Source organism: Centruroides vittatus, unplaced genomic scaffold (genome assembly GCF_030686945.1).
Source record: "Centruroides vittatus isolate TY-2023 unplaced genomic scaffold, ASM3068694v2 scaffold_861, whole genome shotgun sequence".
Classification (NCBI taxonomy): domain Eukaryota; kingdom Metazoa; phylum Arthropoda; class Arachnida; order Scorpiones; family Buthidae; genus Centruroides; species Centruroides vittatus.
Genome location: NW_027122718.1, coordinates 9,042,714 through 9,056,266, shown reverse-complemented (window position 1 = coordinate 9,056,266; position 13,553 = coordinate 9,042,714).

The window sequence follows — 13,553 nt, the reverse complement described above, 5'->3', positions numbered from 1 at the left end:
ACAAACTCGTCTACTTGTTTCAATTATTAATTTTTATTAACGAAGATTTTCTACAGGTTTTTTTTTTAACAGTTAAAGTTATACCTTATATTGAAAGTAAATTATAGTAAAATATATAGAGAAGAATTCATAATTTACTTTACATACATTTTTATTCCCTTGTTGACTTGATTTAAGTACAAAATAAGCAGAGAAATGAAACTATTTTAAACTTATTATTATTATATTTTAATTTCTATAACAATTCCAAAAATTCCTTATAAATTCTCACTTAAATGGCATAATATAAAAATATCTGTAGGCCTACTCCACTCTAATTATCTGGAAACTTTACTTTACTTCTTGTTAACTAGAAAAAAAATTATCTGAACAAGCTAATCTATTGATAAATTTGTATAAATTTTAAAAAAATTAATGGAAAATAAAACGTAAATAATCGAATTTTTGCCACCAAAACGTGTAGAAGTATTTAAAATTCATTACATTTAGTCTCCATCATCTGCATCCGCATCCTCATCCGCATCATCACTTAAATATTAATTTAAAAATTCGTATCGAATATAACTTAAAAATAATAAAAAATTTAAACTATTTATTTATTTTTATTTACAAATTACAGATATAAACTTACATAACTTAAGGCCTAAACATTTTTCTAGTTATAACTGATGCTCATATTACATAACCCGTTTGTATCACTCTTCAGAAGATACTATAAATATAATTAATTTTATAATATATAAAAGCGTTGAAATTACTTTATAATTATAGTAGAAGGAGTAAATTTTAAAATTAGAATTAAATAATAATATTTTTTATTAAGATATATTGTAAAATTTACAAATATTCTAATAATAATAGAAAATAAATTCATTTTAAGAAATAAATCTTATTCTGAAAAATATAATTATTTTTTAAGGTTTTTATAAGAATATTTTCTTGTTATATATCCTTATTTCAAATATAATATATCAACTTTATTTATAGAATTATTTAAACAGGAAAAAAAAAGAAGTAACTTCAAATGACATGTAAATTTTAATCTGAAAATTTATTAAATATTCTTTTTAAAAAAAATAAATAAATTATTAAATTATTATTTTTTACTCTAAAAAATATCAAATAATTTATTTTATAAAGAAATTATTTTCATAGATACACAACTTATTTATTTACAGGAGTAAGAATGATAATTCTTTAGAATTTTTTTTTTCTAAATGTATTTTCTAGAATTTAAATGATATTTTTTATCATTATAAAAAAATAATTGAGAGGGATTTTGAAATAATAAATTTAAAAAAAATTATTTATTTTAGTTGATAATGTGTATAAATATTATAAAATAATTATAAATTTTTTTCTCTTAATTATTTCACACACAAAAAATTTGTAAACATGTTTTATAATTGTAAAAATGTTAATTTAAGGAACGAAATTAAATTTTTGTCTATCTTTTTTTGATATTTTCTCATTCGATATAACCATTTTTACGAGCAAAAACATGGTTTGAAAAAATTTTGTTTGTTGTCCTTGATTGCCCAAGGTTTTGAGATAATCCTAACTCTGAGCTATTTTAGATGGGTCCTATGAGGATAACCTGGTTTTCTGATGACCAAAACCATGGCATTTGGGGATGCTTTCTATCAAGAACTTTAGACCCCAAGAAAGAACATAAAGCTACGAGCAGACTGATGAGACCGACAAAATTGACTTGTTCCTAAGTTGGATTAATCTTCAGAATTCGTTCAATATTCCTTTCTGTTTTACTTAAGATTATTGGGAAAATGTTGAAATTTTTTAAATGATGTTAAAATGATCATTTGGAGAATATATATATATATTTTAATTATTTTAAATTGTTTCTACCTCATAATTGTGTCATAGATGCATACAACGTTACAGCTAAGTTTCTCCGGGAATTACGGCTTTAAACGTCGTTAAATTTAAGTAAAAATAAACATTCTCGTCTAAGATTAACGTAAAAAATATAACATTTATTAAGGAATATTTTATATATATATATTTTTAATATATATATGTTTTTATTTAAAAAGAAGTAGAAAGGTTCGCATTTTCTTCTTTAAAAGTCATTTTTTATAAAGTTTATATAAATAATTTTAATTAAAATAATTCGAAAACTTTATTATAAGATTATTTTAATAAAAAAAAATTCATATTTAATTATAACTTTTTATGAAAAGGTCCCTAAACAGAAGGAAGATGAATCAGAAAAATTCCTCTTCTTTCATGTAAAAACCTATGTGAAATTTAATCAGGTGAAAAATCTTGATAATAAACGTTATCAATTGACTACTATTAATAATGTCGACAATATAAAACTGCTTATAATTAATAACGTTACAAATTTATTGTTAAGTTCCTCTTTTCATCGTTCTTGTCATGTTTAGGTGATGAGATATGTTACGGTTTCCTATTTCGCCAGTTGACAATTTTCCATGCTATAGCAGGAAGGGTGCACAATGGAACCTTTGATAATTAAGTGGTGAAGCCGTCTCGATCCACGTGATCGTTCGGGTGGACCATTGCTAACCATCCCCACCAATATAATGGCTTGTAAATAAATAGACACGTGACTCGATAGGGAGAGAAAATATACCATTTTTTTTCGCGAGATGTTGGCAATTTTGATGAAAAATAAATCATTTTATTAAAATAAAATGTCACAGAATTAAAATTAGATGCTTTTATACATTAAAATGAAGGATGTAGATTGATTTCTAAGGTAAAATTCGGAATAAAATGACACAACTCTGATAGTGTTCTGGATCAATGAAAATACTATTTTTTAATGCAGAATTTTATTATATTAATTCTTAAATAATCCAGTTTTAAATTTTCTAAACTTAAACCTTTATATATAAAAATTATAATACATTTTCAGGCATGTTCCCTCTCATCTGGAAACTTCTATGATGGATTTGGTTATTAAATTCTAATATTTCGTCTTCTTTTATCCAAAAATATACTTTATAATGACGAAAATATACTGATAAAAGTCCGAAAATTGATTCAAATTTCTCATTCAATTAAAAATTTAATCGAAAACTTTGTCTCTGCATCAATTTAGATCTTATTAAAAATTGTATTATCTTATTTAATGCGAATTATCTTAAAAATTTATAAAAAAAAAAAAATACTTTAGATCTAATATATTTTAAGTATTTTAGTTTATTTTCTATTTTAAATTCGGAAATATAGCGAGTTTATATACAAATGTAACAACATTAAATAGGTCTCTACATATATATTCAATTAATCAATTATAAAATCGTAGTATGTATACTAAATATCTATTTTATAGATTTAATAACTAATTTAAACGTGCAAAACCGATTTTAAATGATAAAAAAAAAACATTATTGGACGTGATTATAAGCAGAAAATTGTATGGAAAATCTGCAATTCTATATAAATTATCATAGTTATAAGCAACACTATCTTATGGAATTATATATGATTCTTAGAATTGATTCTTCTTTTTGATATTTTAAAATGCTTTAATTTTAAAAAATAAAAAGAAAAGTGATTAAAAAACAGTTTTAACTTCAAATAAATAATGTACATAAAGGAATATTTACAAAATTTTAAACGAATTTTACGTAACTTTTCGACTATTATAAAGATAAAAGGCGATAAAGTAAGAGAGAAAAGTAAATAAAAAAACACCCAAAATTTCGTTGTAAAATCTAAAAAGAACAATAAATTTTTTAGATAAAAATTAACTTTTTGGAAAGATATCAAAACGAATTTGTTTTTTTTCCTCTCCATTAAAAAAAAAAAAAAGATAAAGAAGAGCATCGATCGCTCCTCTTTATTAAATTACTTTCCAATTAAAGTTATGTAATAAAAAGTTAAATTTACGGTTAACTTAATTAATTAGGTCATTGTTACTCTATTAAACTATTAATGAATGGTTTAAAAAAGAAAAAAAAAACGCAAATTACTCTGTGTTTTTTTTTTCTACAAGTGCTGAATTTTTATATTCGTTTAAAGATAAGCATTTTCATTGATAAGAGTTGATAACGTGGGTTTTATACATTAAGAATTATAATAAATTAAAACACGTGTTGAAACATTAAGAGATAAATTTAGTAATCATTACGTGTGATTTTGTTCAATAGAAATCGGGAACATTGCCACGTTTGAATTATTTATATAAGAATAAATATTCTATTAACTGATTTGTAAGGAAACAAGTTGATCTTTTAGAAAGAGATTGTATCGAGTAACGCTCTCGTGAGGATGTTAGTGAGTTAACATCTTCTAGGAATTAGAAAATTCTAACTAAAAGAAAAATCTTGCGGCTTCAAAAATTAATTGGAAGATTAAGAATAATTATAGAGTTGTATTTTACTAAAGTTTTAACAAGGTTTAACCTACTAATTATCAACTAGAGACGATTCTCTTATACTATTTTCCAATATTTTGATTGGTTTCTTTCTTTTTTTTCTTCTTCTTCTTCTGCTTAATTTCAATACTTTCTTCCGTCTTATTAGGAAATTATAGGCCTGTATAAAAAGAAATTAAATCCAGGAATTAATATTAAACTTCTATACAATCCTAATTATAATTGAATTGTTGTTATTTAGAAACCCCTCGTGTTTACTAAACGGAGAATCTCTTCGACTTAATTTATGTCATTTATTAAGGATTTCAGTTAATAATACTAATTGTTATAGTAATTTTTATAAATTGAATATAAACTAAGCACGTAGGCCTTGCTAGATTTCGATATTCTTTGTGTGTGTGTAGATCCACTACTCTCTCTTGATACATCGATATGGCAAAAAGACAATTTACTAAATGATTGAGAATTGTATTTTTGATATTTATATACAGAAGAGAAAATAGAATTCAGGATTGAGAAAATTAATTTTGCAAAGATACTTACGAAACTGTCATAGAGATTGTTGCAACTTATTTATAAACTGCAACTTCATGAAATCTTCTGCCACATATTGTGATATACATCTCAATAATCCTTCACTTTTTTCCTCTCTCTCTCTCTCTCTCGTTGGCCTAGATTATTATTACAATTTAAAATTTAAAATTATGAATAGATAATATATTAATAAATGCACAGTTAGTTCTAACGATTATGAAGATCGAATAGATTATTGTAGAAGGGTTAAAATTAAAATCTACATCATCTCAGTGCTCTTGTTACTCTTTGTACAAATTTTATGGATCTTTATTGTTTATTGAGTGATTTTATAGTATTTTTTTTTTTTTTAAAGAATTAAATGATTTTAATCGTTGAAGAATGAGTGAAATGAATTCTATAAGCCTTTATAAGAATGAAAAAAAATGATTACTTATAGACGGTTTTTCCACGAATTTTGGCAAATGAAAAGAGGTTTAACAATCGCTAAACTGCATAAATTCTTACAATGACGACGTTTAAAATACATGCACAAGTCAGTAATTCCGAAATTCATCAAACGAATGGAAAACTCAAGAGGAAAATATTCGGAAATTCGCATTACACGAAGGCTTTAAAAAGAAAAAAAAAATAAAATAAAACATCAACACGAATAAATCTCATTTCAAATTTTTTATATTTTAAATATTCGAGATTCATTTAAAAAATTATATAAAATGAAAAAGAAAAAAAAAATGACACAGACGTAGGGTCAATATTTACTAATGAGACCTTCGAAGTACATATTTCGTCTCGACTTAATCGTGAGTATTATTTTTTAATCATACTAATCACTTTTCTTATGCATTATTAAGAATGTATTTTCTTTCTCTAATTAAATAATTTATCTAAGAATGTAATACACTTTTTAATTTGTTTGCATCCTTATTAAATATTTGTTACATTAAACTTGATCCTTTTCATTTTTTTTCCTTTCCTATCTCCTCCTGTTTATGATCATTTTTGCTAATTAATTCGTTTGTTTGAGATGGTAAAGGACTACTACTTATAATTACAAACGAAGAAAATAGCATGAAAAAATTTATATAAATAAATTATTATTATTATTTTTTTTATATAGATTACTTTTTAAAGTGATGATAAAGAATTATTTTTAAGTTATTTATAATCATTATTTACTTAAGGAAATTATAATTATTTTGTAGTTTTTAAACTAATTTTATTATTATTATTGATTTACTATTAACTTTATTAATATTTATAATCGTATGTAAACTTTACAAAATTGGCTTGACTTTGAAAAATTTAAATAAAAATCTGGATTTTTCAGAATGCATTTTGATGTAAATCGATGCAGGAAATTCTTTTTTTTTTTTCCTTTTTTTGAATGTTTAGAGACGATAAATAACCGAATGGCATAGATGGACTCATAAGTTCCAACACGCTTTTCACTACTAAAAGCAAAGTAAAACAACTTTCTTCTATGTTAATGTATATAACTTTTACAACAGTTTTTTTTTAAAGCAATTACGCTTTTTTTCTATTCTTTTCTTCTTATAAATTATATAAGAGAGAATATAAGTGAGTTTTTTTTTTTGAAAAACAATCACTAAGATAGCATTTGTACTTTTTCGATTTGAGAAACGAAGAAGAACCATAATAACACTAACCCATTCCTCAAAGAGGAGGAGAAAGACAAGGGAAAAAAAAAGAACACAAAACGCCTCCCCGCTGACGTCACAGAGGACGGGTATTGGGCACGTCCCCTGTTTATGGCAGTGATTTCCTGTGACGGACCGAGTAGGCAGGCGCCCGTTCAATTTCCTTGTCTTCTGTAAGTAAACGGGTGAGCAATTTCCGTTCCGAGATAAATGGTTCAGGTCTATAACACCTGCTAATCGCAACACATCATTTGCCAGATGTTCCTACCAAAGTCCTCCCCCTCAAAATGTATTCAATTGAATGACGACGAATTAATGCAGCCTTCTGCTAAAAACTTTTATAAAAAAAAAAGAAAATGCCGAAAAAAAATCTTAATTCTAAAAAAATACAAAAATCTTTAATTTAATTTAATTTTATTCTTCTCAATTCTCCAATCTTAGAACACTCCTTTTTATAGTTTACAGAGTAATGCGCTGCTTAAAAGTATATTTAATTAATAGAAGTAAGTCCTATAGGAGTTTTCCTATACAAATCCTATCTTTGGATATTACTTTATAAAGAAATCAAATTATAAAACTTAATATAAATGCGCTTATTCTTAAGCAAAAAATTCAATTACAAAACAGTGTTTTTCAGACTTAATCGAGGATTTTTTTAATATAATCATCACACGATTGATTATTTGTTTATATTCTTCGGTTAAAAATATAAATTGCCGCATTTAATAAAATATAAAACAATTATTTAAAATGAATAATTATTGTACAAATGAAGAGTAAATAATGCTTTTAAAACTTGCATTTGTATTCAGGTTATAGGTTTTGTAATATAAGACCTTATAACCAATAACAGTTACTTATTCCTTTGTAGGAATTAATAATAAATGAATATTTTTCTTACGTATTTCTACGAATTTATTTATTTCTGATATATTTTTTAGGACCAGGAAACAAATCTAATAATTTATTTCCCTAAAGGAATATAATTAATCAAGATGATTACATAATTTTGTTATCTTCCTGGTTTAAATTAATTATAGAATTATATTATTTATGTTTGTGTTAAAATTATAAATTACGAATTTAAAAAATTATTTTTAACGTATTTATTATATTATATTATGTAGTGTATGGTTTAAAGAGGATTGCATTCAGGCCTATAGGAAAAGTTCGAAATTCTTATGACAGTTTACTTTGTAACGATACTTTACTCAAAATTACTCTTATATATAAAGCCTAATTATAAATTTATGCCGAATAATAGTTTTTAAAGGGAAATTCAAACGTGTTTTATAAATATAAACGGATGTTTTACTTGAAAATTTGATCATAAACGATTTTCTCGTCATCTAAAGAACGTGATTTTAAGACACGATGCGTGGCTTCGAGAAGATTTTAACGATTAAAAAGTATGAAATATTCGTTTTTAAACCGTAAACTAATAAAAAAAATTGTCGAATTTGAGCTAAAAATGCGTTGAAAATGGTAAATGCGGATAATTGAAAAATAATTCATCTTAATGTTTCTGATTACAGGTGATGTATTTATTCTTCTTGCGAGTTTTTTATGCTTTTAGAGTTCTTATCGAGTCAACCTTCATCCGCCATAACACGGCTTGTTGAGGGAGGTTTGTTGTCTCGGTTCTCCATCTTCCAACCGTTGTCAAGGAGACCATACGTGTCGGGATAACGACTGTCATATTTAAAGTGTTGCCCGAACGTGACTGTCTTTAGATAATCAGTCGAATTCCGAGTTAGAAGAAGGGAAAAAACAAGCTATCATTCAATAATATTTTCGGCCTATGGTCCTATTTAAGGTCACTTTATTGTCAGATTGTTCTCCTGTTTGGCCAACATTAAAGGAGGGACACTAAGCCACCTAAATGGTTTTTTACTCTCGGTCTGTTCGTCTACTCCAACGTTCGACAATATAGGGTCCGAAGGCTAATAACACAGTCCGTAGGGGGTCCATCGGTCCCCATATCCAACCTTTAATAAAGACATCTAGCTTGTCGGGGTGATTTTCCAAGTCCAGCACGTGCGACCTCGACTGGGTCACGTGCCATAGATCCCACGATACACGTGTAACTCCGGATTACTGTTGGCTTATGAGTATTGCTACTGAGTGTTATCTCTGCGGCCGTAATCTGATCGCCGTAATCCGTTTTCTGGCCAATAACGCTGTCAAACGGGTCTTTGATAAGAATGTCTTGATTAATACGACCCTTTTGTCCACCCGAAATTGTTGCCGAGTTAAGTTATCTTCCGCACTGCAGACATTAACCTATATACATGGAGATAAATCCGTACAAAGGGGGGGAGGTTGGCATTTAATTGATTACGTCGAATAAACGTGTCGAAAGACACCAAAGAAAATTACATTATTTCCCATACGGAAAAACGCGTTTAACGTTTCTGTTTAACGTTTCTCCGCCGAATTATTATTTCGTAATCAGATGATGTCAATTGATAAGTACGGCTGAGAAGCGTTTGCGCTAGGATGCCGAATAAATCGAGAAGTTTACAGTGTAGAATAACACATGACATTTTGTCATCGTGCTGTTTTCACGTGTCATCGTTTGACGTAAATAGGCCTAGATTTTCAAAATATATCTACGACATATTTGGCATTGGACAGGTGTAGAATTGTTGTCACATTCTATATACGTGAAGAAGATGGAAAAAAAGTAGAAAAAATAAAATAAATAAATAAAATCTGTAAACTCGATACGCTTTACTATTAATGTCAAAACGTAAAATTTGGGAATGAGTTGGTTTCTGACGTGTCCTGAAGAACGTTCCGATTAATTATTTTCTTTTTTTTTTTTATACACTTCTAAATATATCACTTTCTTCCTCTTTGATGGAAGCAACTACTTTATAAAAATATTAAATTTAATTATTTTATTAAGTAAATATAATAATATAGTAAGCTTTTTACACAAGACAAACTGATTTAATGCTTTAGCAAGACAATCGAAGTTTTCTTATAGATTTGTTTATATTTGAAACTATTTTAAGAATAAAATTTAACAATTAAATTAATTAGAATTGTTTAATAGTTAAACTTTGTTTTAGGCCAATTATTTTAAACTGAGCTCTTACTAAATAATTAATAATTTACAATTTAAATTACAGACTTTTGTAGTACATAATTCATTTAATACTGTGAATTTAAATATGAGTTTTCTGTGATATTTTATGTCATTTATTTTAAGGTTTTTAAGGTTTAATGTAGTTATATATATATATAATATATTTATTTTTTATTAAAAATTATATAATTAAATTTATTAAAAAAAATTATTGCTTATAAACAGAACAAATAAACAGTAAGTGCTTTTAAAAGTTTTATAAATTAGTAGTGTTTAGGCGATGCAATCCTAGTCAAATTAATGCATAACCCATTTACACAGATATAAATTTAGTTTATTTTAATTTAAATATAAGAAAAAAGTAAGTTAATTTGCGTATAAATTGGTTTATAATACATTAAAGATGCTAAATAAATTTAAATTAAGGATATGCTCAAAATCATGTTACCTATCTACCTGAATGAATGCGATAATAATCTTACATTTTGGAAAATTCAAGAAGTAAATTTATGATAATTAAACATTTAAATCCACAGAATGGTTTAAAATATTTATTTATTAATAAGTTTTATTTTAAATGGATTATATATGAGTTTACAATTCCGTAGAGAAATAATGAAAAATTCAAACGTAATGTTAATCAATGAAAGACGAAAAACGAAGATAAAAATTCTTAAAAAAAAAAAAAATTAATTATTTCTAAAAAAAATTCCGATAAATTTATTTGTATTCATTTACAGATTTATTTAATAAATTTTATCAAATAATTCTGCTATATTTAATAAGAAATTTAACAGAAACTTTTAGTTTTGATCCGTATCCGTTATCCTTTCAGGATGATGAGGATAACTCCGTTATCCTCATCATCCTTTCAGGATAACGGACGATGGAAGATAATATAAATTATTCAAATTTTATTAACAAATTTTAAATTTATTTTAATTTCTAGATGAGCTAAATATAACAAAATGCAACGATATCATTTCTGAAGAAGTAATTTTTGAATTGAAAATGCCCTTTTTAAAATAATAATTCTAATCTAAAAAAAAAAAATGTATATAATTTAACTTAAACTTTTGAAAAACTTATATTCATATAATTTTTTAAAAATATATAAATTAAAAAGTTAACTTTGTACAGTTTAATCGTACACACGTTTGAAGTAAATATAAATTCTGTTGATATTCACTTGTTCGAAGAATATTTTACTTAATAAACTCAAAAAATAGACTATTTTTAGATAAAAATATTCTAAAATATTCATCAATATTTTTTTAATAAAAAATTTTTTATAAAATAAATCTCAGTAAAACATTTTTTTTAAATAAATAAATAAAAAAAAACATTTATTTTATGTAATTTAAAAGAAAAAATTTATTTATTATATTTTAATTTTTATATTATAAAAATTAAATAAATTCACTCGATAAAACACGCTTTACAAATTGGATTTTTATAGTTATTCACTTAATAATAATTATAATAATTATTATTATTATAGACATTCAATATTAATAAAATTAAATTTAATGATTTTAGTGACATTGCTGCTGCTCTATCTTTAATATTGCTAGATAATTGTTACTTAACGATCCAACTCTGTGAAATTGGGATGAGTCATGTTGCCTGACACAATTTTCAATGCCTATAGCAACAGGTATTTTGGATTTATTGAGTAAATTTGAATAAAAATCTCTATAAAAACCATAATTAATAATTACATTTTTCATGTTTTATCATTATTAATTAAATATAAAAGATTTCTGTATACTTAGAATTAATTTATAAATTATTAAATGTGTTTTATAACTCATAAATAATTAAAATAAATAAAATAAAAAGGATATTATCACTTTAAATTTTAGTTTATATATATATATATTTAATGTTTTCTTTTGTTAATTGTTAGAGATAAAAAGTAAAATTTGTAAAATAAATTTTTGCTTTTAAAAATAGATTTTTCTGACATTTTATTAAATAAATAATCACAGATTTTTATTAAAAAAAAAAAATTAAAATATTTAAAAGATTACTTTTTAGAAAGTTATTAAAATAAAAAATAAAAAATATGTATAAGATTAATTTTCTTAAATTATCTATTATTTAAAATGTTTCTAATAAATAATTTAAAAAATATATATTCTTTTAACAATTTATTTATTTTTACTATAATAAATAATAATATATATATATATATAATATAATTTCATTTATTTTTGATAAAGTATATGTAAGAAAATTTTAAAAAATAATATATATATAATATATATATATTTTATAAATTTAAATGGAAAAATCTGCTTATAAACATAAATTGAATTGAAAAATGAAGTTTAAATGGTAAAAAATTATTTAAAAATATAAATTAAATGATTAAATTAGTCAAGAAACATGAATTAAACCGAGAAATATATAAAAGTAAAATTGTAAAAAAATTGATCGAAATTTAATATTAAAAAAAAGACGAGAAAATATAATTAAATATAAGTAGAAATTGTTAAATATGATAAATATAATTAAAATTATAAATTAGAATTTTAAAAAGTATGATAAAAAAATTAACCTGAAATGTGACCAAAACACAAACTGAACAGTAAAAATATATTTGAAAATAATTATAAATGATAAGGTAAAATATATATATATATAAAGAAAAATAGTTACAATTTATTTGAAGAGTACATTTAAATATTAAGCAATAAATCTATTAAGTAAGAATTATTTTATCATCGGTTTTTATAAGGTGAGAGAGTTGTTCATTCAATCAAGATGATTTTCTTTAAGAGGCAATTCAAGCTCAAATGGACGATATTATTTCAGTAAAGAACCTCTTTGAAAAACTTTCATTAATTCATTTATTTTATCTATTATTTACGTTTTGATTTTTTCCCCCTCTTTTCGTGTTACGTTCGTTGCTGACACGACTCTGGCTTAAAGTAAGTTCAGGAAAGAATTGAACGTTCGTTGAATTAATTATCATCGTTTTCATTTATTTATCTAAAGATACACTCGTCAATGATAGAAATATTTAATTTTTCTTTATTACTAATTTAAAAAAAAAAATTATTATATGAAATTTAAATTCCCCATAATTTTCTTAAGAAAGATTATTATAAAAATGATCCCAAATCTTCCATGTTATTTTTAAAATTAGAGCTTAATCCATGTAAAATCGTTCTTAAGAAAGATGAAAAATCTTGGATAAATTTTTAATTTATCTTTTAAAAAAATAAAGGAAGAACTTGGATGAATTTTTAAGATCATTTCTAAGAGAGATCTTTCTTAAGAAAATGATCCAAGAAAAACCTTGATAAAAGTTTTTATTAATCATTATGAAAAGCATCTACGAATCTTGATTATTTTTAAGAAAAATTCAAAATTTATCCAAGATCTTTCTTAAGAAAGATCATAAAAATTCATCCATAATCTTTCTTAAGATCATAGAAAGTTGATCATAAAAATCATATACTAGAAGATTGAAATATTCATTATTAATATGCAATATCACATAAAGATATTATTAATATTGTAGATGGATAAATATAGTTATATATATATATATATATATATATAAAACGTCTTTGTTCGATTGAATACGTTTGAATTATATATGAGAAATATTTATTTAATAGAATTTATGTTTATATCAATTAATTTTTAATAGTTTAAACAATTTTATCACGATTTTCTAGTCTATAAATTTATAATTTTCTTATAAAACTTTTTCTTGGTTATTTAAAGTATAATTTAAACTGTTTAGAATTATAAATTCGGTTTAAATATTTTTACATTTTTAGAACTTCTTTTTTTTTTTTTTTTTTTTAAAGTAAATTTGAATTTTAAATGTGTTTAGATTATTAATAATTACGTTTTATTTATTAAATAATTAATTTAG